The following is a 7,193-nucleotide window of genomic DNA, read 5'->3' on the forward strand; positions in this document are numbered from 1 at the left end:
CCGGCTCCCACCCTGTATGAACAACAGCCAAACGTTGTTCATGTAGGCACCCAGCCCAGATGAATGGCAGAGCTAAGATTCGAAACAGCGTGTTCGAAATCCCAGCTCTGGTGTGCTAGTGTGTTTTTGCCGCTGAACGCCTCACGTTATTACTTTATTGATGGTATCTAAGTAATTTTTTCCTCCCTGTTTTCATTACTAAAACATAAATTGTTGTTTCCCCACACTGTATTAAGCACATTATATCAATGTGGCTTTTTTAAGTGCCTGTTTTCTGCTGCCTTGGCAGACAGAACTTATACAGATTCGTATAAGTTCAGCTTTACCTGGGAATCAAACCCAGGACCTTCTTACTGTGAAGCAACAATGCCACCCTGAAAAGCAACACTGATGCTATAATAACGCCAAATTTAACGTTAGTAGGAATTTCATCCATGTAACACTGCTGGTGTTTTTTTTTCTCCAGTGGCTGTAGTGTTGCCTTTATTATCAGGAGAATGTTGAAAGCAGATGTCAACAACTTTCTAACCCCTTCAAGAGGAGGTGGGGAGAAATTTTTGATTCTCAAAAAGCCCAGCATCTGTTCCTTCACCCCACTAATGCAGCTGGAAGCCAGCATGATGTCATCAACAAGCAGCTGTTGTCCAGCAAACAATAGAGAGGACTAGTAGGAGAAGGAGACAGGCAGACATTAAGCGTTAGAAGTGATGTTCATGTGTGTGAATATTCCCTTCAAGAATTCATGCTTAGAAAATATTCAACTCCCGGAAGAAGTGGTTGGGGGTCATTCTTTTGAATTGTAGTGGCTAAAAAATGCATGGTTTAATCAGAGAATTAAACCTGTGTGCAGCTGCCACCCTTGCTGGGATTACTGGTGTATGTTTGTAATGGTTTTACAGCAGTGTTCTGTTAAATAATGGTTATGTTGCTTTTCAAGAGGTAAAAGCTCCTTTAAAATTGATTTATATTTAAAATCTTTATAATTTTTTTCCCTTTTTCTCCCCGAATCTAGTCGTATTCAATTACCCTGATTGTGTTACGCTTCACCTCTACCGATACAACCCTTCACTGCTGACTGAGGAGCTTCGCAACTGACACACGCTCCTTCCAACACCGACTGCATCTTTTCACCTGCACGAGGCGAGGTCATATGCAGATCAGCTTTGTGTACGGAGAGACACGCCCTGATCAGCATTATTCCTCAGCATTATAACTCTGCGCAGGTGCCATCAATCAGCCAGCAGAGGTTGTAATTGCACCAGTTATGAGGAGCCCTGGTCTGGCTTATCCCACCCTGTGAACAGCCAATTGTTGTTCATGTAGCCGCCCAGCTGGATGGCAGAGCTGAGATTCGATACGATGTATTCGAAATCCCAGCTCTGGTGTGCTAGCGTATTTTACAGCTGCGCCACCTGAGCGACTTTAAACCGTTATTTAACAATAACGACTATGTCATAATGATCAATTGTTTACAAAATGCGTACACCAGTCAGTATCTGAAGTTACTTTGTAGACTTGATGTCTCAGTTAGAGGTGAACCCAAGCCTTAAGCTTAAAAGAAAATTAAGTATTTTTTTTTTTTATATTTAGGAAATAAAACAATGCTTTGTTACGAAGAGTAGAAATCACATTAGAGCTACTAAAAGCTATTTATTAGAGACAGTGGTAGCCTAGTGGGTAGAGCTTTGGGCTATCAATGGGAAGATCATCAGTTCGAATCCAGGCTTTACTATGCAGCCACTGTCGGACCCTTGAGCAAGGCTCTTAACCCTGTCTGCTTCAGGGGCATCGTACAATGGCTGACTATTTAAGCAATATGCAGAAAAAGAATTTCGTTACACTGTACTTGTGTATATGTACAGTGTATCACAAAAGTGAGTACACCCCTCACATTTCTGCAAATATTTTATTATATCTTTTCATGGGACAACACTATAGAAATAAAACTTGGATATAACTTAGAGTAGTCAGTGTACAGCTTGTATAGCAGTGTAGATTTACTGTCTTCTGAAAATAACTCAACACACAGCCATTAATGTCTAAATGGCTGGCAACATAAGTGAGTACACCCCACAGTGAACATGTCCAAATTGTGCCCAAAGTGTCAATATTTTGTGTGACCACCATTATTATCCAGCACTGCCTTAACCCTCCTGGGCATGGAATTCACCAGAGCTGCACAGGTTGCTACTGGAATCCTCTTCCACTCCTCCATGATGACATCACGGAGCTGGTGGATGTTAGACACCTTGAACTCCTTCACCTTCCACTTGAGGATGCGCCACAGGTGCTCAATTGGGTTTAGTCCATCACCTTTACCTTCAGCTTCCTCAGCAAGGCAGTTGTCATCTTGGAGGTTGTGTTTGGGGTCGTTATCCTGTTGGAAAACTGCCATGAGGCCCAGTTTTCGAAGGGAGGGGATCATGCTCTGTTTCAGAATGTCACAGTACATGTTGGAATTCATGTATCCCTCAATGAACTGCAGCTCCCCAGTGCCAGCAACACTCATGCAGCCCAAGACCATGATGCTACCACCACCATGCTTGACTGTAGGCAAGATACAGTTGTCTTGGTACTTCTCACCAGGGCGCCGCCACACATGCTGGACACCATCTGAGCCAAACAAGTTTATCTTGGTCTCGTCAGACCACAGGGCATTCCAGTAATCCATGTTCTTGGACTGCTCGTCTTCAGCAAACTGTTTGCGGGCTTTCTTGTGCGTCAGCTTCCTTCTGGGATGACGACCATGCAGACCGAGTTGATGCAGTGTGCGGCGTATGGTCTGAGCACTGACAGGCTGACCTCCCACGTCTTCAACCTCTGCAGCAATGCTGGCAGCACTCATGTGTCTATCTTTTAAAGCCAACCTCTGGATATGACGCCGAACACGTGGACTCAACTTCTTTGGTCGACCCTGGCGAAGCCTGTTCCGAGTGGAACCTGTCCTGAACCTGTCCTGGAAAACCGCTGTATGACCTTGGCCACCATGCTGTAGCTCAGTTTCAGGGTGTTAGCAATCTTCTTATAGCTTAGGCCATCTTTGTGGAGAGCAACAATTCTATTTCTCACATCCTCAGAGAGTTCTTTGCCATGAGGTGCCATGTTGAATATCCAGTGGCCAGTATGAGAGAATTGTACCCAAAACACCAAATTTAACAGCCCTGCTCCCCATTTACACCTGGGACCTTGACACATGACACCAGGGAGGGATAACGACACATTTGGGCACAATTTGGACATGTTCACTGTGGGGTGTACTCACTTATGTTGCCAGCTATTTAGACATTAATGGCTGTGTGTTGAGTTATTTTCAGAAGACAGTAAATCTACACTGCTATACAAGCTGTACACTGACTACTCTAAGTTATATCCAAGTTTCATGTCTATAGTGTTGTCCCATGAAAAGATATAATGAAATATTTGCAGAAATGTGAGGGGTGTACTCACTTTTGTGATACACTGTATATGACAAATAAAGGAATTCTTCTTGCAGGTATTGCTACACCTCCAAACTGTCACAATCTGGATAGCTGTTTTTTTAACACTCTGTGGACTTGGATTGTAACTTGCTCACTTAGTTTCACTACGAAAGGAAGCAACAGCGGTAGTTTATAGCAGTGTCTGTTCCTGTACATCAGTACAGCACTTTCCCACCTCTAAATAAGATATCTATTATATACACTGTAAAAAAAAAAAAGCGTAAAAAAACGGTATTTTTCTGGCAGCAGGGGCGCCAGAGAATGTCTGTAAAAAAACAGGAAAAAACTGTAAAATTTAAAACAGAGATAAACTGTAAAAAAACGGTAATTATATTTACCATAATTAACATCTATCACTGTAATTTTACAGGAAATTGTCCTATAATTTCATGAAATCTTCTACTTTCAACATATATTAATTGTTAGAAGTGTCATACACCTCTAAAAAAACAGAATATTTATCTTTATAAATGATAAACAAAAGTTTAAGTACAGATAATTACTACTGTTTTCACAAAATATTTGCATATAAAACAAAAAAAACCCATGTAATTTTACTTAGCAAAAGCCCAATTTTAAATGAACTGTCAGAGGTATTGCAAAAAATATCTGTTAAATTGTCTTTTTTTATTATCTAAATACATTAATAAACTGTCAAAATAAAAGCATTTTCTTTCTCTAAAACATAAGTTAACTGTATTTTTAAATTGTTATTCTTCATTTAAAAAAATATACAAAATACAAAAATTTGGAGTAGGTTAAGATTTGTCTGCATAATAGTTACTGTGAAATTTTGCAGCTGTTACATGTTACATAGAACTTTAGAACATATATAGAACTTTATAAATGCAGTATACAAATAGCTTTTGTTAATTTCAGCTTCAAAATGGATCAAAATCCACCACAGTTCAGCTATTTTTGACCCAAATAATTTTCACACAAATAAACAGTAAGTGTAGAAACAAGGAGGTTTTAATGTTATGGCTGATCAGTGTAAAAATCAGATGTCTAACACAATACAGCATACAATAAGTGCAATCAGAATTCATTTAAATGGAAAATGTTTAACAAAGCAGCACACAGTTAAGTGAAATGTCTGCAAAACATGAGCATGAAACACTTCTGAACAAATCTGAATTATGTACAAGTCAGTGCCAACATTAAAGTTTTCAGAAAGTGCAACCACAGTTGGATTCGATAAACAGTACGTCACAAGTGTAATACTCAGTATGGACTACATCTCACTGAATAGCTTGGTATTTAGTAATTGAGCTTTATGAGACAGTTTGTTAGCATCTAGTTCCAGAAACAGTTTTTGGAGTGCATCAAAAGTGTATCTGAATGTAGGAGGGTAACTCAAGTACTAAATCATAAGGTTATAAATATATAAGGCATAAATCAGCCCGAACTGCAAAGGCAAGGAACACACTGCCCAGGTCTTCTAGAACCACACCACCGTCTAATACCACTCCAGTATTGGCAAGGGGGTCCATGGCTTCAGCTCCCTCAACTCTAGTCACATAGATCCCAAGAACAGTCTCCCGATCACTCGTTCAGTTGCAGCCATATCACCATCCTACAATGGAACAGAGGGGGAAAATCACTTTCTTAAACTTAACAGTACACAAATTTCCATTTAGGACTTAACATATCTCACTTTAACCTTTATTTTAACTCAGACGTACATTGGCCCAAAAAGATGGGGTGGTTGCTGTAACAACTCAGAGGAAACTTGTGCTTACCTTCACCCTCCTAGCGCTGATGGTATTGCGTGATTGGAGGAATCCTAAATTGTAGATGAAATTGGATACTATTAAAATGATATATAAATAAAAAACTACTAAAGAAAACTAAAGGAAATCAAAATCAGCAAGACAAATATTTATAAAGAAATTACCAGCTTAAAAAAGAAAATAGACATAAAATACATAAAACTAAAAAGTAAGTAAAAGAACCAAACAGAATAAATAATAAGAATTTCCACATTTTTTCTTCTTCACTTAATCTAAACTTAACTCAGTGTTCAGTCAAAAGTAGCTCAATATTCTTCAATTTAGCATAAAATGTAGAAAAAAAATTACCAGTAAAAGGTCAGTCCAACTGCAACTACACATTTCCAACCATCTGTAAACAGAAGATACAAGACATCAATTATTTAATTGTAAATAACTAAAATATTATTTCTATAGTAACATTACAAATTAACTGATTATCCAACACTGTTTACATGTGTGTGCTTTCCAGGATAACAGTCACAAAACTCAGGTTTGTAATGATACTAACGTTACAGAATCACTTTGTTTTTAAGTTTGTGCAGAACCTGAGCGCCAAACATAAAGCATGAAGTTCCCCTCAGGCTCGAGCTGCCTGCTCACATCTTAGCTAGCTAGCTAGGTTGTGTGTCCATGTTTTTTAATGCACTGGCACAGCAAATATTACACATCTTTTTATTTTCTACCTTCTTCTAATATATTTCTGCATTAAGTAATTTAAGCCATTTTTACCTTTCGGGAAAGAATCTTACTGCCACAAGTTGAGAATACTGGCTGTTGAACTTGACTAGCTTAGCACTAGCTAGCACCAAGGCAGTGCAACGTTATCACACACAGCGCAGCCGGACTTAATATACAGTCAGCCAACGGCAATCTATTAAAATCTGCCTCAAGACTTTAATATGATTCACAGAATCCCTGGAAAGATGTTAATAAATAAATCACTATAAGCAGGTCCGGCGTTAGCATTAGCACGCGCGAATTAGCGTTAGCATTTTTAAACAAATAAAGCATGTACAGCAATAAAACTTTAATATTATTCAACTAAAGAGCTATATTAAACAATATAATAAGATAAACATCATGATTAGCATGCAATTAGACATATGGAAAAAGATTTTGTAAAGCTTCACATTACCTGAGATGCCATTGAAACACAATGTGCCTTCACGATGTATTGCGTAATCCCCGGTGCGTCATATCCGGTTTCACCTGATAAACTTATTGCATTAAGTAGTTCCAGGCAAATAAAGCAACTAAGTTAAGTTAACTAATAAACACAATGCAGTCATGTTTAAATCTAAAATGTAATTGATTGGTGTCACACCAGCATATATTCTTTATGCAAAACCAACAGGCACTCAAAAGTGTGTAACTGGTAAATTAGAGCATCATTTTATATCTGTGGTGCTCTGGTTGGAATGTGCACCCAACATGTTACACAGATGAACTGTAATACATTTTTCTGTGAATGTGGGGATGGGTAAATTATGCTTGATTTAAATATTATAAATGTGAGAATAAATCAAAGTTAATAACGTTTTAAATTTGACTTTGGTTTTACACAGTTTGTATAAATGCACTTATTTAACAATTCAATCTTTAAATTAATACAAATGCATAAATAAAGTAAAAGTTTAAATCTGTTTAAATTGTATTGTTGCCTGTCTAATAAGGTAGGCAATACCTTTGTTTTTCCAATTTATGTATATAAAGTAGTGGTTAAGAAATGCAAAATTACTAAATATTTCTTTCTTTGCTCACATATTTTTTTTGCAATTGTACATTTTTAAATGCATTATTAACAGTATTTTTATTTATTTGACAGTGATATATCGGTATAACAAAAGTTTTTTTTTTGAAAATTACAGAAGATTCTGCTATTTTTGTCAATGAAGATTACTTTATTTTTACAGTTAGTTTTGTTAAAAGTGTCATCTAA

General features: G+C 37.6%; 1 long non-coding RNA gene across 1 annotated transcript; it reads right to left on the reverse strand.

The window, feature by feature from the left end:
• Nucleotides 1–4,450: 4,450 nt before the first annotated feature.
• LOC134333966 (uncharacterized) lies at nucleotides 4,451–6,442 on the reverse strand. The gene is made up of 4 exons (XR_010015431.1): nucleotides 6,390–6,442; nucleotides 5,561–5,603; nucleotides 5,222–5,265; nucleotides 4,451–5,055 (listed from the first exon to the last, which is right to left on the reverse strand). It is a non-coding gene; the product is annotated as an uncharacterized LOC134333966 (long non-coding RNA).
• Nucleotides 6,443–7,193: the final 751 nt, after the last annotated feature.

This window comes from Trichomycterus rosablanca, chromosome 19 (assembly GCF_030014385.1).
Source record: "Trichomycterus rosablanca isolate fTriRos1 chromosome 19, fTriRos1.hap1, whole genome shotgun sequence".
Classification (NCBI taxonomy): domain Eukaryota; kingdom Metazoa; phylum Chordata; class Actinopteri; order Siluriformes; family Trichomycteridae; genus Trichomycterus; species Trichomycterus rosablanca.